The 23718-nt window shown below is 35.4% G+C and overlaps 1 protein-coding gene across 1 annotated transcript in view; it reads left to right on the top strand.

The window, feature by feature from the left end:
• Positions 1-23718, top strand: part of TRHDE (thyrotropin releasing hormone degrading enzyme) — a 421266-nt gene that overhangs the window by 244421 nt on the left and 153127 nt on the right. The gene's annotated exons all lie outside the window — the stretch shown is intronic.

Below are 23718 nucleotides of genomic sequence, written 5' to 3'. Positions count from 1 at the left end.
TATATACTATTTGAAAGATATTTTGAAAATTAAACATGTTTCCTGAATAACTAAAAATAACAAATGAAATTTTAAAAAGACTAGACTTTGGCAATGAATAATTTTGAGCCAATGACTAGATGTAAAAATAAGGTAAATATGAATTTTTCCCATTGTTACTTGGATTAGGATTTTTCTTTGTATCTCTTCGTTGTTCTAATTTTAACATGATGATGTGCTTCTTCGTGTTTTACACGCACTAGCCACTTAATGATAGTTGAAATAGGATCAAAGTCTGCTATGATCTTTAGTGTAGGTTAAATTGCATTTTTTGGAATTTCTATGTACTTTTTTTTTTGAGACGGAGTCTCGCTTTGTCACCAGGCTTCAGTGCAGTGGCGCCGTCATGGCTCACTGCAACCTTTGCCTCCCTGATTCAAGTGATTCTCCTGCCTCAGCCTCCTGAGTAGCTAGGACTACAGCATGGGACTACAGGCATGTACCACTACACCCGGCTAATTTCTGTATTTTTAGTAGAGACAGGGTTTCACCATGTTGGCCAGGCTGGTCTTGAACTCCTGATCTCAAGTGATCCACAAGCCTCGACCTCCCAAAGTGCTGGGATTACAGGTTTGAGCTGTGGCGCCCAGCCTGGAATACTATTCTTGATACTCTGTGAGGGATAAAAAGATATCATGAATAGCAGCATGGAAATAACTAGGAAGTTAGAAGTTATTCCCTGAAGCGTTTATTGTAGTTAATGCACACACAAAATATTTTGGTTGGGTCCTGTTAGTCCTCCAACTTTGTTCTTTTTTTTTTTTTTTTTTTAAAGTTTCTTTGGTCCTTTGCATATGAGTTTAAGAATGAGTTTGTAAAGTCCTACAACAATTATACTGGAATTGCAGGGATGTGCATTGTGTTTATAAAACTATTTGGGAGAGTTGACATCTTAGCAACATTGACTGACCAATGAATACAGTATGCCTCCAGTTCCTTTAGGTCCCCTTTATTTCTATCCATGATGTAGTTCTTAGTGAATACATTTTTCATATTTTTTTCAGATTTATCCCTAAGTATTTCACATTTCCAGGCAATTGTAATAGTATTATTTTGAAATTTCATTTCTAATTTTTGTGTTGCTATACATAGGATACAGTTCATTTTTGCCTATTTATCTGGTACAATATTAATAGAAGTGGTGAGAGCAAACCCTTGTGCTGTTCCTAATTTTAGAAGCAATACCTTTAGTCTTTAACCATTAGTATGTCTCTAAATATTTATAAATGCCTTTTATCAGGTTGAAGATGTTGCATGCTCTTTCTACATTGCTAAAAGTTTTAATCAGAAATGAGTGTTGACTCAATTCAATGCTTTTCTCCAGCATCTATCAAGATGGTTATATATTTTTTGTTTTTTAATTTGTCATTATGGTGAATTATAATGATTAACTCTTTAATGTTAGGCCATCTTTGCATTTCTGAGACAAACATCATTTAGTCATAATATATTATCCTTTTTATAAATTGTTGGATTCAATTTGCTAAAAACATGTTTATAAATTTTACACCTGTTCTCATGAGGGATATTAGTGCCTAATTATCTTTCTTGTAATGTCTTCCTTGTTGTCACTATAATACTAGCATCATGCAATGGCAACTATTATCTTTTTCAACTTTCTGGGAGAATTTGTATAAAATTTATATTATGTCTTTCTTGAATATTTGTTAAAATTTACCGGTATAACAGTAGAGACCTGAACTTTTCTTCCTGGGAAGTTTTTTAACTAATGATTTAATTTTGTTAATATGTGGTGGGTTATTTATTTATTTTAATGTGAGCATTGGTGGCTTATTTCTTTCTCAAGGACTTGGTGCATTTCATCTAAAATGTTTAATTTATTGGCATAAAGTTTTACAGGATGTATTCCCTTATTATCCCTTTAATAACTGTAGCATCTCTAATCATATAACCTCTTTCATTCCAGATATTGGTAATTTGTGTATTATTCCTTTTTTTGTGATTTGTTTAGCTGAACATTTATAAATTTTATTGATCTCAGAAAAGCATCTTTTGTTGTAATTGATTTTCTCCCTCGTTTTCTATTTTGTAAATATCCTCTCTAATAAATATTTCCCTTTTCTACATACTTTGAATTTAAATTTTTCTTTTCTCTAATTTCCTAAGGTAGAAGCTGAGGTCATTAACTTGAGACCTTTCTTCTGTTCCATTTTAAGCATTTATTCTGTAAATTTTTTCTTAAGTGTACCACCTAGAAAATCTCCCAAATTTTGATATGTTGAAGTTTCATTTTCATTCACTTTAAAATGCCTGCCAATTCAATTCCCTTTCATTTGTTAATTACCTCTTGTCTTATTCAGAGTATATTATTTAGATTCCAAATATTAGAAGATTTTTCCAGAAAATTTTCTGTTTTTCATTTCTTAATTTTATTGTGGTCAGTGAATATACTCTGTATGACTTGAATCTTCCTAGATTTATTATGGTTTATTATATGACCCAGAAGTTGATATGTGCTGGTAAATGTACTGTATCCACTTCAAAAGAATACGTATTCCACTAGTGTTAGCTGGAGTGCCAATTAGGTGAGGTTGGTTGATAGAGTTGTTCAAGTGTTCTGTATCCATATTGATTTTCTGTCCACTTGTTCATCATGCTTTCTTGATGGGCCTTCATTGTGTGGATTCCCTCACATAGTACCAAGAAAAATAGTGACCCAGTTATCTGCTGGCATATCTGAAAAATAATTTCCAAATGTAAATATGGAGAAAGGAGGATTAAAAAATTTAGGCTGAAATTTCAGGGCCTTCATTTTGATAATCTCAGCATCAGGCCTGGATGTAAATTCAGTTTCTTAGCCTTGTTCTTTGATTTGGCTTCACTCAGGTTCTTCCTATAAGAAAACTAGTATGTGCATAATAGGTAATAACCAATTACTTTGAAAGTGGAACAAAGGTAAACTATGTTGGATTTTGTAGGTTAAACAGCATCATTCTGGGATGTATGACAGGTAATATAGATAATTCTGGAGACATAAATAATAACTGCTAACATTTATTACATGGATACTCTGTACTAGTCACCAAACTAACATTTTACATTTATTATATAATTTAATTCTTATAAGCATCTAATGGGGTTGTTATGATCATAATCCTCACTTTAAAGATAAGTATGTTGAGTTATGGTAAATTCAAGGATATGTTTCCCAGAAAATCAGGTTCCAGAGCCAGTATTCTTAATTATTTTCATATTTGATTAACAAGCTTTGCTGGAACATTTATTCCAAAATCATTTAAGCCTGTGCTTATGTTCTCGGCACTGTGTGCTGAGTAGAAGAGATGTAACAATCAGTAATACACAAAGGAGAGAAAACGTAAATAAACCAGTGCAGTAACATATGAGTGCTATCTAGCAATATTTCCATATTAAATGTTGACACTTACCTGAAGTCATCTTGAGCAATTTATTCAATCTTGTTAACTAAATAATGGGTAAATTTGATATGTAGTATTAACTTTCAGAATGGTTGAGTTAGGTGTTTACAGTATCATCAGAAATCTACTTTCTTTTCTTCAGTTTATTGGATTTCTTTCTTTCTGACTTAATTTCTAGATGATCCTTAGGATGCACTAAGACTCATAAGGGCCTCAATTTTGTGTCCCTACTGAGTTCAGAGAAAGAGTATGACTCCCATCCAATAGAATCTATATCTGTATACCCAAAGGGCTATGATTTGTTTTGATTAGGAAATAGATTATCACTGGCCAATCCTTGTGTCCACCAGGATGGAGTATTCTGACTGGTCAGTGAATGTCATGAGCTTATCCTCTGTGATGTGAGACAAAAGTCCCATAGCAGTCAGGACCTCTGGGATCACTCAAAGTAGAGGAGGAACAATTTCCGAAAGAAAACGATCAGTAGAAAAAAAGTAATGGATGCCACCTCAGAATCTAAGGAGTTATGATAGAAATATCTACAAGATACAATCACGAGATAGGGGAGTAGAGGGGAACCATAAAAAAACAAGAAAATCATCCTTCAGAGGAAGCTCAGAAAAGAAAACTGGTGATTAAGTGGAGCATCAAAGAGTTAAACATAATCATAGCGGAATGTGAATTTCGAGTAGCAGACAGACTGGAAGAATAAGCGGGATATGAACTTGGAAGACATTTCCTTTCACATTAAGAATTTTTATTTATTGATTGATTTATTGATTTATTGATTTTGAGACAAAGTCTCGCTCTGTTGACCAGGCTGGAGTGCAGTAGTGTGATCTCAGCTCACTGTAACCTCTGCCTCCCAGGTTCAAGCAATTCTTCTGCCTCAGCCTCCTGAGTAGCTGGGACTATGGGTTCCCACCACCACGCCAGGCTAATTTTTGTATTTTTAGTAGAGATGGGGTTTCACCATATTGGCCAGACTGGCCTTGAACTCCCGACCTCATGATCCACCTGCTTCAGCCTCCCAAAGTGCTGGGATTACAGGCATGAGCCACTGTTCCCGGACAGAAATTTGCATTTTATCCAACAGGTCAAACAGAACCAAGGAGAGTTTAAAGCCGAGGAGTAACATAATTAAAATTGCATTCTAAAAAGAATATTCCTGTAGATGCAGAGATGGAGTTGATATTGATAGTTCTGGACAATTCAGGAAAGATTGTAGAGACTGGAGTTGTAGAATGTATCACTTATATTTGGTAATGTTGTATGTAACACAATAAAAATTTCTTGCCACTGCTCTTCTGTGTTCTTCTCCCTAAAGATCTCTGTTACTAGTCAACATTAACCACTGCCAACAGTCAAACCCTCATTGCATCAGTGCTTTGCTAGTTTATCATCTCTTGTAATTATTCCCTTAATAATTATTCTAATTATTCCCAGTTCTGTTTTTTGTTATTCTCCCTGAATAGTAATTACAATACACTTTAAATAACTTTTTATAAAGAAATGTATTATAGCAGAACAGAAGATTATAAAAAAAGGTTAGGAACCAATAGGCCAGCTCCTAATTTGGGATTGAATTTAAGAGCCGACTGCCTTTGAAGAAATACTGGGTAATGTTCCATTTGGATAGTCCCAAGGCCATTATTAAACAAATGAAAAACTCCTAAAATTGCAAGCATTTTTAAGAATGGGAAGAGAAAAACATGAAAACTACACTATTTCAAAAAATTAGGTCTGGTAAAATAACAAGTTTCCCATTTTAATAGTAGATTGAAAATGCTTTTATTCTTGAAGTGTAATGGAAGCAGGAAAATACTGTCCATAGACTGGAAGGACTGGAATAGATGGATTGAGACAATCTCTTTGTTCTAGAAGCACAAAGGAAACAAGAATCAATGACCCAATGACCTAGATGATGAAAGTGAGTGAATGCTCATTAAATTTACGTATGATGCCAAGGTGGAGAGGGTTGCTACAAGCTTGGAAGAGAAGAACAGAGTTCAAAATGACTTCAATTTTAAAGAGATCCTTTACAAGCAAGAACACTTTTCCAGCAATTCTTATGTCATGGTTAGTATATTTGTACACCAAACAAAATTACATAGAATAAAAGGTAAGAGAATTAGCAAGTGAAAAAATCTTCAAAGGAACATTGGGGATACAAATTTTTTAAAAAGTGATGGTGGTAGAAATCTAGCTTGCCGTGCTTTGCCAATATATTCCACACCTTAAATTTGAAAACCCTTTAACCAACAGAAGTCAACATGTGAAATTTCTGTCATCTTTAGAAATGAATAGGAAAGGCCAATCATCCGTTTATATCTATCCTCCCTTGTAACACCAGGCTCCTCATCTACAAAATCATGCCAGTCAGGTGATGATTAATGCACAGAGAGAGCACTATTAATGCTACACACAGTATGCCTTATTTCTGCAAGGGGGAAGAAAAAAAAGATGATGCCTTTCTTCAAGAATGCAACCCTGCCGGGCATGGTCGCTCATGCCTGTAATCCCAGCACTTTGAGAGGCTGAGATGGGAGGACTACTTGAGCCCAGGAGTTCAACACAAGTCTGGTGAACATAGTGAGACCCTATCTCTACAAAACATTTAAAAATTTTTTAAAAATTAGCGAGGCATCATGGTGCCTGTCTCTAGTTCCAGCTATTCAGAATGTTGTGGGAGGAGGAATGCTTGGATCTGGGAGTTAGAGGCTACAGTGAGCTATAATAGTTCTTCTGCACTCCAACCTGGACAAGAGAGCAAAATCCTATTTCAAAAAACAAACAAACAAAAACAAACAAACAACAACAACAAAAAGAGCAAGAAATGAATGCAACCCAATAGAAGACATAAAACACATGAAATAATAATAGTAATTGTACTGTGAGTACTACTAGAGCATATCTATCATTTAATGATCACTTACTATGTACAATGTATTTTGTGAAATGCTTTGCATGTATTATCCCATTTACTCCTGACAGAAAACTTGGCATGTGGGCATTTTTAACTCATTTTACTGATGAGGAAACTTACACTTAGGTACTTAAGTGATTACCACAGCATCAGATATTAAGCAAATAAACATTTCAGGATTTGATGTCAGATATATCTAAGTTTGAATCCTGAGCTCTTATCTACAAAGTCTTTCACAAATAAATATATTTCAAGGCAAATTATGATATGGACCATCTCAGTGGATGGCAACTCCAAGCTCCCAGGCCACCCTTGATCCTGTCATGCAGAGACAAGATATTCTACTCTCTTCTTCCTCTTGCTACTCTCTTCTTCCTGTTGCTCAAGCCTTGTAAGATATGCCTCTTTCCTCTTTGCCTGCCACCATGATTGTAAGTTTCCTGAGGCCTCCCAACCCATGCTTCCTATACAGCCTGCAAAACTGCGAGCCAATTAAACCTCTTTTCTTTATAAACTACACAGTCTCAGGTAGTTCTTTATAGCAATGTGAGAACTAATACAGAAAATTGGTACCAGGAGTGGGGCATTGCTATAAAGAGACCTGAAAATATGGAAGTGACTTTGGAACTGGATAATGGGCAGAGGTTGAAACAGTTTGGAGGGGTCAGAAGAAGACAGGAAGATGTGGGAAAGTTTGGAACTTCCTAGAGACTTTTTGAATGATTTTGACCAAAATGCTGATATTGATATGAACAGAGATGGCCAGGCTGATGAGGTCTCAGATGGAGATGAGGAACATATTGGGAACTTTGAACTTGAGTGTGCTGGTTTATGGTGCCTGGTGGAAGAAATTTCTAAGCAACAAGGCATTCAAGATGTAGCCTGGCTGTTTCTAACAGTGTATGCTCATATGTGTGAGCAAAGAGATAATCTGAAACTGTCTGAAACTGGAACTTAAATTTGAAAGGGAAGCAGAGTGTAAAAGTTTGAAAAATTCATAGCCTGGCCATGTGATAGAAAAGAAAAACCTATTTTCTGGGGAGGAATTCAAGTGGGTTGCAGAAATGTGCATAAGAAGAGCTGAATGTCAATAGCTAAGACGATGGGAAAAATGCCTTGAAATGTGCATAAGGAGAGCTGAATGTCAATAGCCAAGACAATGGGAAAAATGCCTTGAAGGCATTTTAGAGATCTTTGTAGCAGCTCCTCCCATCATAGGCCTGGAGACCTAGGAGGCAAACATGGTTTCGTGGGCCAGGCCCATAGCCCTGCTGCTCTGTGTAGCCTTGGGACACGACACCCTGCATTGTGGCTGCCCTAGCTCCAGCTGTGGCTAAAAGGGGCCAAGGTATAGCTTGGGTCATAGCTTCAGAGGGTGTAAGCCATGACCCTTGGTTATTTCCATGTGGTGTTAAGCCTGTGGGTGCAAAGAGGACAAGAGTTGAGGCTTGGGAGCCTACCCTAGATTTCAGAGAATGTGTGGAAATGCCTGGGTGTCCAGGTGGAAATCTGCTGCAGGGGAGAGCCCTCATGGAGAATCTCTACTAGGGCAGTGTGGAAGGGAAATGTGGGGTTAGAGTCCCCAAACAGAATCCCCTCTGGGATACTGCCAAGTGGGACTATGAGAAGAGGGCCGCCATCCTCCAGACCCTAGAATTATAGATCCACTAACAGCTTGCAACGTGTCCCTAGAAAGCCACAAACACTCAATGCCAGACCTTGAGCGCAGCCATGGGAACTGAGCCCTGCAAAGCTACAGGGGCAGAGCTGCCTAAGGCCTTGGGAGCCCGACCCTTGGATTAGTGTCACCTGGATGTAAGACATGGAGTCAAAGGAGGATATTCTGGAGCTTTAAGATGTAATCACTGCCCTGCTGGGTTTCAGACTTACATGGGGCCTGTAGTCCCTTTGTTTCGGCCAATTTCCAAATGCTTCTGGAATGGGAGTATTTACCCAATGCCTGTATCCCCATCATGTCTTGGAAGTAACTAACTTGTTTTGATTTTATAGGCTTATAGTTGGAAGAGGTTTGCCTTTTCTCAGATGAGACTTTGTTTAATGCTGGAATGAGTTAAGACTTTAGAGGACAGCTGGGAAAGCATGATTGTATTTTGCAATGAGAAGGACATGAAATCTCATTTTGAACTGCAATCTCCAGTGTTGGAGGAGGGCCTGGTGGGCAGTGATTGAATCATGGGGATGGATTTCCCCCTTGTGGTTCTCATGATAGTGAATGAGTTCTCATGAGATCTGGCTGTTTAAATGTGTGTAGCACCTCCCCCTGCTCTTTTCTTCCTTCTGCTCCAGACATGTAAGATGTGCCTCCTTCCTCTTTGTCTTCCGTTATGATTGTGAGTTTCCTGAGGCCTCCACAGCCATGCTTCCTGTACTTCCTATGGAACTGTGAGCCAGTTAAACCTCTTTTCTTTAAATTTTCTTTTTTTTTTTTTTTTTTTTTTTTTTGAGACGGAGTCTTGCTCTGCCGCCCAGGCTGGAGTGCAGTGGCCGGCTCTCAGCTCACTGCAAGCTCCGCCTCCCGGGTTCACGCCATTCTCCTGTCTCAGCCTCCCGAGTAGCTGGGACTACAGGCGCCCGCCTCGTCGCCCGGCTAGTTTTTTGTATTTTTTAGTAGAAACGGGGTTTCACCGTATTAGCCAGGATGGTCTCGATCTCCTGACCTCGTGATCCGCCCGTCTCGGCCTCCCAAAGTGCTGGGATTACAGGCTTGAGCCACCGCGCCCGGCCTTCTTTAAATTTTCTAAATTACCCAGTCTCAGGTAGTTCTTTATAGCAATGTGAGAATGGACTAATATACCACCCCAGTCTAAATCAGCACCATTTTGCCAGAATCATTTTCTGCAACGTCTCTCTGCTTTTAATCCTGTTCTCCTACAGCCTATCTTTACCAAGCATTCAGAGTGATATTTATAAAACCTGTGTCATATTGTGCCAGTTCTTTGCTGGAAATTCCATAATGACCCCCCCGACCCCGATAAAATAATAATAAAAGACACAGTCTTCATAGTGACCCACGAATCCCTTCCTGATCTCTACTCATTCTATTCTCCCCAGTGACTTATGGACCCCGACTCTTATTTTATCTCTTATCTATCTGAATTATTCTCTATTACTCTCCCCTCACTAATGGTGCTACTGTTCTACCAGCTCCCTTGTTTCCCCCGAGCTCTACCAAACTCCCTCCCACATGAGGGCATTTGAATTGGTCTTTCTCTTTGTATGAAAAATGTTACTCCACATAGTGTCATAGTCCCAGCTTGCTCTCCTTGAAACCTTTGCTTAAATGTCACCTTCTCAAGAAGACCTCCCGGCCGGGCGCAGGTGGCTCAAGCCTGTAATCCCAGCACTTTGGGAGGCCGAGACGGGCGGATCATGAGGTCAGGAGATCGAGACCATCCTGGCTAACACGGTGAAACCCCGTCTCTACTAAAAAAATACAAAAAACTAGCCGGGCGATGTGGCGGGCGCCTGTAGTCCCAGCTACTCGGGAGGCTGAGGCAGGAGAATGGCGTAAACCCAGGAGGCAGAGCTTGCAGTGAGCTGAGATCCGGCCACTGCACTCCAGCCTGGGCGGCAGAGCGAGACTCCGCCTCAAAAAAAAAAAAAAGAAAAAAAAAAGAAAAGAAAAAAAGAAGACCTCCCATTTAAAATGGGAACTGACACTTTCACTCTTTTTCCCACTCATTTTTCTTATTCTGATCCTATATTTACTGTTTTATTTGTTATATTTACTATATTGTTTGGCTTTTGATCTATGTCTAGGTTTATCACTAATGTATCTCCAGTACCTATTATACTGCCTGTGTGCAGAAAGCACTCTAATAAGTATTTGTTGAGTTAAATTAAAGTAAATGTCAGAAAAACAATATAAACAAAACATTCTGGTGTTTCAGAGGGAAAGATCCCATCTGTTTATAGGAATTAGGAAAAAGACTTGGCTCTTGAAATAGGATTAAGGAATTTCCAAGGTAATTCCATATGAATTCCAGAGGGGAAAGAAAGATTGTGTTACCCAGTCATTTAGTTTTCTAATGGGTTTCATCACATGTGGCCTGACCCCTCAGCCCTGGACCTCATGGGACCCCCTTCTGTGAGCTCAGCTACTCTCCTGCTGTCTGTTCCCTCTCCTGCCTCAGGCACAATTAGCTTCCTGTTCTGCAAGTCTTCTTGGCTCTTATTTTTTCAAACAGGTCCTTCTTAGACTTTGCTTTCCCTACTCACAGTGAATCAATTACATATATACTAATAAATGAATGTAATAGATCACTATTTTGTGATACTCTTTAGATATTCTACAGTATCTGGTATGTTACATGTCTTGATTAAATATAACACTTGTGGTCATTTCTGTAAAATGGTTGGACAATAGGCTTTTAGTGTGCTATATGATGGCAATAATAGGCAATAATAGTATCAGCTGTTTTTTGTCACTGGACATCCACTTATTTAATCTCCCATACTTGTACAATATAAGGTATATATTATTATCTTCAATTTACATAACAGTAAATAGAGGCCTAGAAGGTTTAATGATATGCTCCAGCTCCTAAACGTCAGACCTGGGATTCACATCTTATTGTTTCTAACTCATACGCTTTTCACTCTACCAGGATTCTTGTCTATTGTGCCATTGTTTCAATAGAAAATATGATTTGAGTTTTCATTCCATGAATAAAAAAAAAGTCTTATTTAAAAATAAGTAACATACTGGCATGCATATCAAAAATAAAGGTTATAAAATCTGAGAAGTATAAGCACTGGTTGTGATCATCTCATAAGGAAAATGTGAACAAACTTGGGACTGAAAAAATTAGGCAAAGGGGAAAAAGCCAGAAAAAGAAGGGAGGAAGAGAGATTGATGTTGGAACATTTGGAGATAAAGCCTACAGAAAAGGCTAAAGAACTTACATGTGTCCACCCTGGAGGATAGAGGGCTAAGAGGTGACTTAATAATTGGCTCTAATATGTGAATGGTCATTATGGGAAGGCTGCTCACCACTTCTCTGTCAACATCAAGGTCAGAGTAAGATAGATGGACTTAAATTACAGGAAGAAATTTCAGTTAATATAAGAAAGAACTTCTTGACATAAAAGGCAATTAAACGTTTTAATATGAACTACTTAGGCTTGTGAAATCTTCATTCTTTGATATTCTTTAAAAATGAAATTTAAAATGTGCTCCCAAATTAACAAATTAAATTGAAGAACTACTGAAAAAATTCCTCCTGGATATTAACTTCATATTACATAATAGTCAGGTAATATAAAATTTATAGCTTATCAGATATTAATTTTTTATTTGCATATTTATGTGTGTATCATTAAATTTCTTTTTGTTTTAAATATAGAAGTGTGAGTGGTTAAAAAAAGAACTACTAGCTTCTTAGGTAAACAGAAAAAATGTAAAAATAATTCCCATCTATCACTGAGTGGTCACTGATACCTATTAAACATCATCACAGTAATTTCTAGATATAACATATTTTTGTTATTCTTTTTCTTTGTTACCAGACTTTCCTTTTGAAGCTAAATCAACGTTATACTGGACCAGCAGCAATATTAAGACATTCTGTAAAGAAAATGCCTATTTGCTTTCATAAAGAAAATGTACATGGTGGGAGGAGATACTTTTATTGATGTTTTGTGATAAATGCCTTTACCACTTACTGGTAAATAATTAATTTGTGCATTTTGCTGATGGAGGCAAGTTTTCCTTTGCACACATATTTGACTGATTCATCATCATTTAATGGTTTCTTTTTATTTTTTCCTGTGCAAACCTTAACACTTAATACAGCTTATTTTCGTTACATACCTCTCCTCATTAGATGTCCATCTCTGGTTTGGCATTTACTTGATGAGACGGAAAGAAAAAGTCTGTATTTAATAAAAATAGGTAGCAGATTACTGAATAGAGTAAGGAATAGATTAATCCTATTCAAAGGATTCTTGTTATCTTCTCCTGTCCCTCTTTGTGTCACACTGTATTATTGTTAACTAATGGTTTAGATAACTACTTTTGAATTCCTCTGTTGCACACAGTTTCTGTCTTTTTTACTTTGCTGAAAAGCTTAACAAGGTGCAATGTTGGTTTTGACTCTATTCTTCTGCTTTCTTATGCAGGCTTTGTGAGAGCCAGAACCATGTAACCCTTAGCTTGCAAAACTTGGCTGTAGTGAGGTTATGCTTTCATGGCTTTCAGAAATGCTTCTACAGCTACAGTTGTTCTTGTCTTCTGCTTATGCAAAAAACTTAGTTCTAATGACTTTTGCAGTGGGTTTACTTATGCTAGACTTCTCCAGTAGTCATAATGAAAAATAAAAAGTTAGCATTTAAGTTAGTATAAATGGTAATATGTAATATTATAATATATTATATAACATATAATATAAATGGTAATATAGATTTTTATAGACTTTTCAGCATGACAGAATTCTATAGTACTTAGAAAGGAATAGATTAAGATGTAAAGGATAAATAAGCAAGGCAACTAGAATCAAGGATTGACATTTTGATAAATGAGAAGTATACAGGAAGGAAAAGGAGAATAGAGATAAAACTTCCTATTTACAGAAAGAACACTTGGAGAAAATTCAGAATAAACATATTTAGAATATAAGTAGTGTTTGTATATCTAACAATATTGAAAGCGGTTGAACTGAATTGATTTTTCCTGTGGAATAATTGTGAATGAGTTGTGTTTTGGCATTTGAGGAATGATTTTTAATCAACATAACCACACACCAATTTTTAATCAACCACACATGGTATGTTAATGAAATATAAACATCTTCAAAAGCCCTATACAGTTAGCAATGTTATACATGATGTTCAGAAGCATTAGTACACAGTGGTTTTTACCACTGAGGTCACCTTTTATTACTATTTCCTTTTCATGTGGACCTAAATATTATCTTGTTTCATTATAAAAATTGCATTTTTGAAGTATTTAAGAGTTCAGGGCTTAATTAATTGAAGACATATATAAACCTCAATCAGAATTTCAGCTTCAAACAGGTCAAACTATGTTGCTCCATGGGGCAGATACAATTCTAGTCAAACAACAAAGACACCCTTTCTCTTTGTCCCAAGTCTTATTTTCTCAGGTAAATATGTTATTTCCTTGGAAATGATGAAATTGTTTCTTTGGACATACTCTCACAGATATTTTTATGGATTCTTTCGTGGGAGGCTAAGGACCCTTTGATGACCTACTGAGAAAATTATCTAGAGACCACATGTTGTCTATATTCATTGTCATTCATGCTATTGCATATTTCCTAGGAGGACCAAAATCAAGTCGTTGATTTTTGTGCTTTTAAAAATAGAATGTCTTTCAGCTTTTTCTGAGTTAATTTTGAATCAGTATTAGGAGGTTTAACTGTGATTTCATGCAACATACTGTTACCTTGAAGACACAGAGAGTTTTTTAAAAAAAGTATAAAATCTGGCTTTTGTCTTAAAGGCATTTTCCCAAGAAAGAATTTAAGCACCATTTTTAAGGTTTCACAGAGAAATGAAAAGAAGACAAAGCCAAAGGTGAGAAGTTTAGTGGGAGGCCTCCCATAAAGCCAGGACCTTAAAGAGTTACACCTTAGCACACAGATGAACTAGAAATAAACCTATCCCCACCCTCAGGGGACTACAAAGAAATTGCCTGTTCCAAACTTTGGCAGCAAGTAAAAAGGGAACGAAAATTTCTCCTGAAAATTTGCAACTACAAGCAACCTTTGACTGGCATCAGATCTCAGATGAAAACCATCTTGGTACACTGTGAACCTCAGGCCAGGATTTAATTTAAAATGGCTGGTCCTGGACTAGAAGGTGTCCCCAGACACCAGGCAGACACTAAAACATATTCTTTCTAGAAAAGCCCACCTTCATATCTCATCTCAAAAGATTTCCACAGATAAATCTCAAGGAAAAAAAAAATTTACAGTCAAAAATCACCAGTCACACAAAGAAACAGGTTTCCATGAACATGAGACAGCAGAAGCAATTAAGAGAAGAATCATTTATGCATATGACTGAGACATTAGATACATGACTTAGAGCATAAAATAGTGTATTAATAAATTTGAGGAAATAAAAAGAGACATTATAAGCAAAATGTAAGCATATATAAAGAACAACTAGTGAGAATTCTTAGAAATGAAAATGCAATAACTTCATTTAAGAATATAGTAAATATGACAGACGAGTTCATCACAGATAAAAAAAGCTAAAGAGAGAATTATAAACTAAATGATAGTAGTGAAGATACTATATATTCAAGAGCTCTGCAGGAGACATAAAGATGTATAGAAAAGGCAGTGAGAATTGGTAACACATGGATCCAAGCCTTAACTTCTCTTACTTTTTCAATCCTTTGTTTCTTTATCAAATTATAGCTTCTGAACATCACAAAATTTTTGCCTGAAACAGTGACATCATTTTTAGAACCAGAGCTCTGAGTTTGATCTAAGTCTTAAAGTAATAAGGTTCACCCATCAACATAGCCCAATTTTATCATCTTTATTCTCTTTTATTACCATATTAAAAACTTGAATGAGATAAAACTGATATTAACTTTTAAAATTGTACTTTTTTCACATTAACTGTTATTTATTGAGTGTTTGCTGTGTTCCCAGAGTTTTACCAGACATCATCCAATTTAAACTTTAGATTAAGCTGAAAGATAGTTTAGTTATTTGGCCCAGACTCTAATAGCTCATGAGTAGCAGAAACAAGATTTCAACCCAACCTTCCCAAATCCAAATTCTACCCTGTTGTGTGATTGCCTGATTACATAGTCAAATAGGTATTGATTTTCACAGTAGAGAATACTATACATGTATCCAAATAATTTTTCCTTTCATCTGACCATTTATTTCTTCCCTCTTTGGAAATAACTTTCAGATACAGTTTCATTCTTTGCTACAAAACCAGTCTCATGATTTCATAGTTCCCAAAGAGTCTACCTTGATGAGATACTTTAATTTGCATTGCCTCCCTTCTCACCAATCCCTATTTTACCCTATTTAGTACTTTCTGAATTACCCTCTGCATTTGAGCCAACAGCATAAAGACCTCAGAAAAATGCTATGCCAAGGCTATCTCGGAGCTCAGAGACCCTGAGTGGAGATGAGCATGGTGTGAGGGGAGAGTGTGAGTCACAGCGATTCTGAGAAACATGGTTTGGCTTCTGCAGAGTAGAGCATATCCAGGCAAGCCAACTTGTGCTGTTTAGTTGTGCGCTGCCTCTCTGCTGTCATTTTACAATAGGATGCAGTTAACTCGGTGCCATCAAAATATCTAGCTTAAAGTAGAGAATTTTTGGTATGTATTCCCCTGGTAAGTACTATAAGCCCAAGTAAAGCAATGACCAAGCAGCTGAATGTCTGTGTTTTGCTTACAGAGTCCCCAAACTGTTTTCCAGCTCCACAATTTTAAGATGAAATGTGCAAACATTTATTGCCGCATCATTTTCCTTCTGGAAGGGGATCTGTCACAGCAGGAACCTTGCTACTAAATTGGAGCTGTTGAAACTATTTTAGTAGTCACATTCGTTAAGAGTAAAAGCAAGAGTTTTAAGTGCTATCTAATGCCTAAAAATGTTTTTCCAGTTTGAAATGAGTGTGGTGGTAGGGTTAGGGAAAAGTTAGCAGGTTTTGAGATGGTTATGTATGAAATAATAACCTCAGTTAACATGAATATAATACTATGTACCAGACATTTTTGTGTGTTTTTTTTTTTTACGTATATTAAGTCATTTAATTCTTACAACAATCACATGCTATATTAATACTCTTTCCATCTCCATTTTACAGATGAGGACACTGAGGCAGTAACTTACCCAACATTGCAGTTAGTAAATGGTGAAGTCAGGATTCAAACACTGGCCATTCTATCTGTGCTCGTAGTCACCTACACCAGACTGCTTACCCTTTGATTTCTTTTTATGTTTATAGGGCACCTTACCCATAAAACATGAAGAAACACTCATTTATTTTTCAGTAGAGTTATTGTATTTTGTAATTATTTACACATATCTGTATAATTAGTCCTTTTAGAATTAAAGTTTTAGAAACATCCTAGTTACCCCCTAGTGCAGTGACTTACAGATAGTAAGCAAAAACTAATGCTTATAGTTTAGGATTTAGAATGAATTTAACAGTGATTAATCCTACTCTCCAAGCCCACAGAAGCTTTAAGGTAGTCTTTCAAATTGAATTTCTAGTTGCTTCAGATTACTAACAGCAATGGGTTTTGATAATTTTTTAATTGTTAAACATCTAGCATGAAAAGAGAAACATGACTCTATACTATGAAGCAATATCATACTTTGTTAATAAATGTTCCTCTTAACTTTTTAATTTAAAGAGTTTAGTTTGAACTAGTCACATCTCTTCTGAAAAATACTGGAGAATAAAGCTTCTTTAGTTTGCTCTAAATTACTTTCCTCAAGCACCAAGTGATAATCCCTATTTCTGGTGTCCTGTGATGCTTTATACAAACCCGAGGGAGAAGTTAGGAACATGCAGAGCACGCCCCTCACCTCTGAGATGAAGGTCATGGAGAGCAATGAACATACCCGCCTCTCCACATCCCCTGATGCCTTTGTCAGCTCACAGTCTGACAGACCATTGATCTGCCCCTTTATGGCAGTTTTGTTCCTAATTCCACTTTTGTTTACTTTAAGAGCTAAATCTTTCACTGTTTTCCACTTCTGCTTGAGAAAACATTTTTATAGCTTTGGGACCAAATGTTTTTTATCACCTTATTTTAATGTCTCTTATCAGTGACCCTGTTGTAGGCAGAAGCCATGATGTTGCTGGTGGATTACATGAGAAACTTGCCACAAGTGAAATAAAACACTATTTCTTTTTCCTGAGGAATAAGGACCTAAGAGTAACTTGCTTTTTTTTTTTCTTTCTTACATTTGCTCTATGTTAAATCATAAGAATGTTAAGTAACCTTTAATTGTTTTAAAATGAAAAGGTGCTAGACCATCACATATTAGGGTGTTTATTTCTTCTAGGCTTCTGTTAGTAGCAACTGTCAATATTTCTTCTTTTGGTTAATGGAAAAAGAATGGAAGAAAGCTAGAAGTAGAAACTTGCTACCACATACAAAAAGCTAAAGTTTAGAGAGGCCATAACTGGACCTGTGATGTGGATATTTGCTTAGAGAGTGTTAAATGCTTACTTATAGGTTCCTAGGGTAAAGGGCATTGTTTATTTTTACGTATATATCTTGAGAAGCTTTATTTTATAAAGGTGGTGCTGCCCAAAATGTAATTTGTGGAATGCCACTTCTACAATATGTTTTATAAAAATTATTTTCTTACCTTTAACTCAGATATTGAAACTTCAGATTTCATTGATTTAACTTAATGGCATTACACAAAACTACACCTTCAATGGAAACCTTAAACAATGAATTTCTTACATGGGCTTGCCGAATACACTCTAATAAGACTGTATTTGCTTGTCTTGACATAAAAACTTGGGCTGATTCTGCTCATGATACACCACTGTCAGAAGAGTTTGCTTTGTGATAAATGGCTTGTTTTAGTTCCCTGGACTATGTGTTTTTGAGTTTTGAAATTCTCCAGGGACAGGATACATCTGTGCTTTGCCACTCGGAAAACAAAAAGCAAAAACTGGAAGCGAAAGCTGTCCTATTTTACAAGCTGGGAGGTGATAATTATTTACCTCATTGATGGACTTCTAGATTTTATCAAGTCCTCAATACTAACCTGCTCTCCATTATCAACTCTGCTACACACAGCATCCACACTGGAGTTGTGACTTCTGCCTTTTTGGAAGAAAAACAAAGAAAGAAATCATCTATTTCATGGTGATATACATGAAGAGGCTAATTTCTTTTCTTTTCTTTTTTTTTTTTTTTAGAACAGCTAAAGGTGGTTTGATGAAACTTTAATCAGGGCATTTCATCCTCTCCATAAACTCTCCCTGAAGTCAGAATAGTAGAAAGGGAGAGAGAGAAAACCTTACTCAAGCAATTATTTCCCTTATCCTGCAAATATTGGTAGAGTAAAATGATTTTCTTAGCTTCCAGAAAATCGGTCATATCATGTATGAGTGAATTCAACAATGAAGATTACAAAGTGTCATTCAGTTACCAAGCCCATGCCCTAGACAAGATTTTTTTTTCTTGCTTCTCTACATATATATATTAGTGATGAAACAAGGTGCAGATCTCAATTGGTCCATTTCCTTTGCAGATTAATTGGTGTGATGGAAACATCAGTTATGCTGGTATTCACTTGTAATACATATTTTATTTATTATGGATCTAGCAGGATGGTAAATTTAGTTTTATAGCACAGTGGAGTTTGAGAAGCATGGCTTTATTCCATATTGTTCTTGAACTCAGTGATGGCCCATCTGTGTAAATAATCTCATCAGCCTCTTATGTGAGCCCATCCTTGAAGATTTCCTCATATGGATGCTTAATGAAAAAGTATACTATGCTTTTGTCCTTGTCTGTCATGTCAGAACACAAGAGATGTTCACCACAACTGCTAAATAAAGCTTCTACTAGAAGAGGAGGCCTCGCAACACTTTGTCTGAAAGATTAAGCAGCTTATGTATCCTGGTTTTCAAGGAAAACAGACAATCCTGAGCACACATGAAGGGCACAGTTATTTATGGTTATGTCTAGTGAATCTTTTTCGTATGGACAGTATGCCTAAAATTCCAGAGAACTGACCTCCAAGACTCAAGTATCCTTGACTTAAATTTCCTTAATTTTCCATGGAATCTTTTAACACCTGTTCTCACTGATGCATTTATCCATCCAAGACAAAACTTATACTAAGACATATTTGAATCTGGAGTTTCTGAATTAGATGAATAAGCTGTAGATGTTTCTGCAAATTACCCTGTGAACAAATCTGTACTCTTATTTACTTCAATTTAATGGTATTTTAAAAAGTCACTTGAGCATATTCATGGTTTAGGAAAAATGGTTTTGAAAAGCTAGAATCTCCTTTTAAAATAAGAATAAAATGACTTTGTGCTTTAGATATTTGCATTTTTGTAAAATTTAAAAACATTCTATTTTGAAGTCAAAACCCAGTTTTAATTTTTTTCCCCAAGGCTTATCATTTCTAAAAATATCAAGTCTTTCAAAAATAAATAATGTAGTATGATGAGATATTTAATAGTAATTAGATTAATAATCTAATTAAAATTAAAAGATTATGCCTGGTTTACCTTAGGATGACATTATTGAAATTTATACTCAAATTTGTTTGCCTTTATCATTTATCATCACAAGGAGCCTTGAAATACCATACTAGACTTCTCATGTTTTGTGTGTGTTGTGTGTGGTGTGTGTGTGTGTGTGTGTGAGAGAGAGAGAGAGAGAGAGAGAGAGAGAGAGAGAGAGAGAGAAAGAGAGAAAGTTGGTGATTTTTCGGCCATTCCCTTCTTTCCAGTATCAGTGAACTATGGTAGGAAACAGTTTGGGAGCGGCTGTTTGATTGTGGAAAGTCTTTACGGAGAAAGTTATTCTACTTGCTTGCAGGTCAATACTTAAATTTTTAATACAAAAAGAAAATATAGCTTATTCAGACTACCTTTTGAAAAACAATCTAAGTGTACCATTAGTGATTAATGCCAAATAGTAAGGCTTTCATGGTTTAAGGAACACTTTCTGCCTTTAGTATTTCTGTTTCAGTCATTTTTCTACCCTGTGGTTTTTGTTTAACTCCCAGTGGAGTTGACCAGCTGACCACATCCACTACATAGAAAACTTTCGTACATTTGAAAATTATTATTAAGTGTTTGGCTCCCATTTTTCCAGAAAAAAATTATATCTAGTTTTTAAAACTTTTTTTAATCTATAGATTTTCTCTGCTGTCCTCTGACAGTTTTACCTATATTTTTTTTCAGTACATAGTTATTGCAAATCATGTTCAATATAATATTTTTTCTGCATGATATTTTATATCCCAATATCATGTCCATTCTGAACAGTTTCAGGATACTCGGGAGCAAATACGTGTATTCTACTGTTGTTTGACTGGATTGATTTCTTTACACATTTTTCAGATAATTTATTGCTAAAGTCCTTTTTCTTAGCAACTCACACAGTAACAATTGCTTACTTTTTGTCAGCTTTTGGTAGAAGATTTAGAAATATTACCTCAAGACTCCAGCTTCTTTGGGCTTGGTTATTAAGCTCGTAATTGATATTTTATGTTGTTGGGATGACTGTACTTTCTAAATGTTTTGTTGATGACAAGTCATAATTCAAAATTATTATTTAAAAATAAATATGCAAAGATATTTTCTCAAATACTATCAAATCATTTCTTCATATCCTGCAAACAAATTTTCTCTGGCACCAAAAGGAATAACCAAAAGTGCCTGTCCTCTGCCATAGTTCATCCTTTACTAAATGTCACTTTCATTAAGGATGTACTTGGTTATGTTTCAGCTGAATGTAGAGTGAGTGAGGTGTGTCTGCACATGGATATCTGAGTTTTGGAGCCATGTATCTTTATGACTTTGATATAATACCAAAATGAACTTTTTTGATTCAGAATTAGAATTTAATGATTAAGTGGATAAGATTCAGACAAATGATGAAGAGATAGATAGATAGATAGATAGATAGATAGATAGATAGATAATTAGGGCAAATCAACAAAAGGGAATTGTAAGTTTGGGAATCAGAAAAGAGGAGTCAATGTAAATGAATAGTGAATTCTGCATCCAGTTTTAAACAATTATTTTCTTCTTGACCTCTCTACTTGTATTGGTTTCTAGAAAACAGAAGAAATATTTACCAAGGATTAGTCTTTGTCTCAAATAATGCTTCTCTTATACTTATTTAGTGTTTTATTTTTCCCTATAATTTCTTACTAATAGTTTGCACATTAATGCAGTTACTGAGATATCTAGTTTAATGTGTATGTATTGAATGTCTAGCCATGAAGCAAAATACTAGGTTTTGCAGAACATGTCTCCTCCATTCCTGATTCCTAATGGTATGGCAAGTATATGTTATGTATAAATTCTGAAATAACATAGAATGTTCTATTTCCTGAGTTATTTAATATATATCAAAACAAGTGTTTTCACAATTTTAATTTTGACTTGAATTGGGAAAGATTTCTTAGAAATATGTGATACTAGAGTTATGTTGCATAAAGTTAAAAATTCGATTTAGGACAGTTGCGGAATTTTAGGCATGGAGAATGTATACAAAAATAAGGATAATGGGAAGTACAGAATCTGTTTCAGGGACCAGAAGAAATGGCCATCAGAGGCAGGAAACCATACAGATAACTCTTTTCATAGTCTCTCAAAAGAGAATATTATTAGGAATGATAGTAAGAGGAGTTTAAAGAAAAAGATAAAATAAGCCAGAGTCTGAGAGAGAGATTACAAAGAAGAGACAGAGCCAAGAAAATGTTATTTTCATAAGAATCACGTGCCCATTATTTTTTCTTATTTTAATATATTAAAAATACAAGGGACTGACATATGCTGTATATATATTTTATACACATCAATATTATATACATCAACATACACAATAAAATATTAGAAAAGAAAAACCAGAAAAAAGCATGAATTTTATCATGTAACTAAATGTGCTTATAAACTAGTTTGTGAATAACTTTCAAATATTCGAGTATTTGGCATTTTGTTGCAAAAGTGAATGTTTATTTAGAAAATATGTATAATAATAAATAACTTTTTAAAAGCTAACCCTATGCTCAACTTTCAGACGAAATATCTGACATTAAAACTTTATAACACTAATATATATTTTTTTGCATAATAAACCATATTTACTTAAGTTGTTACCATTCAGCCAATTCCAGTCATGCTTCTTTAAGATTATGCCATCTTTTATGTTGGATGGAAATTGGGAAAGTATTTTTTATTCAAAATGTGCCTAAAATCTAATTTGTAATAATTCTGTTAAGTATTTTATTTGTGACGTTTTCTGGCACAATATTATGCAAGCATCTTTTAAAAGCCTTGTTTATTTAGTACTTTTGAAATGACTTCCTCACTAACATTAATTCACATTGTATCTTTCTTAATACTATAATTTCATGTTGTTTCTAGGTGTGATAGTTTAACTCTGACAAGGAACAATTCTGCAATAAATGACAAGAATACTATTTGTTGGCTGATATTAAAAACACAAACAATGTTGTTGTCTTTGGTTAGTTATTCTACAGCCTGTTATTCATAAGTTCTGAACTGAATTTGGAACTGAATTTTGTACAAACAAATAGCGTTTTCTGAGCTTCTTTTTTTTTTTTTTTTTTTTTTTTTTGAGACGGAGTCTTGCTTTGTTGCCCGAGCTGGAGTACAGTGGCATGATCTCAGCTCACTGCAACCTCTGCCTGCCGGGTTCAAGTAATTCTCTTGCCTCATCCTCCTGAGTAGCTTGGATTATAAGAGTGTGCCACCATGCCTAGCTAATTTTTGTATTTTTAGTAGAGATGGGGTTTCACCATGTTGGTCAGGCTGGTCTCGAACTCCTAATCTCGTGACCCCCCTGCCTCTGCCTCCCAAAGTGCTGGGATTACAGGCGTGAGCTACTGTGCGGGCCCTTCTTAAAACAAAATTAAGTTAGTTTTACTCATTCAATACTGTTATTAGTTTGGGGCATTTTAGTCTTCAACTGGATCCAGAAATAAACAAAATAAATATTTTTAGCACTTTTAAACCATTGCTTTGCTAATACCTTTATACTTTAATGGTGATTATAATATATTCACTAATAATTTTATTCTTAAAATAAAATAATTATTCATTAGATCTTCATTGTTTAAAAGTTACCTCAAGTGTCTGGCTAAATTTAACTTATTTCATTTTTCCTTTGTCAGATACGTTTATTTTAAATAAAAACCAAAAAATTAAACTATAGGACTAAAATACTCTTAGAAGGCTCTAGAGAGAGATTATGGTGCTTAAACCAAGAGGAGTAAGAAATTTATATAAAACATGACTGAACTAAATGAGATCAATTATAAGGTGTTGCAGGTTGGCAATTTTCCCAAACACTCCTATTTGTTATTTTTAAATAAAAATCTCAACTGAGAAATTTTTAAACATACAGAGGATATTACCAGATATACGTGTACTCAAGACCCAAAGTCAGCAGTTATTATTATTTAGTTTGATGTATTTACATGTGACTTGTTTTAAAGAATAAAACATTAAAGTCCTCTAATCCCTTTCTTATCCCCCTGTCCCTCCCTCTCTTCCTAGAGATAAGCATTAAAGAGACATAACTCTCATTCATATTTTAATACTCAGACCTCTATTTTATTTATCTTTGTTGCTCTACAATATG

Source organism: Trachypithecus francoisi, unplaced genomic scaffold (genome assembly GCF_009764315.1).
Source record: "Trachypithecus francoisi isolate TF-2019V2 unplaced genomic scaffold, Tfra_2.0 Lachesis_group11, whole genome shotgun sequence".
Classification (NCBI taxonomy): domain Eukaryota; kingdom Metazoa; phylum Chordata; class Mammalia; order Primates; family Cercopithecidae; genus Trachypithecus; species Trachypithecus francoisi.
This window is presented reverse-complemented; position numbering and strand designations above follow the sequence as displayed.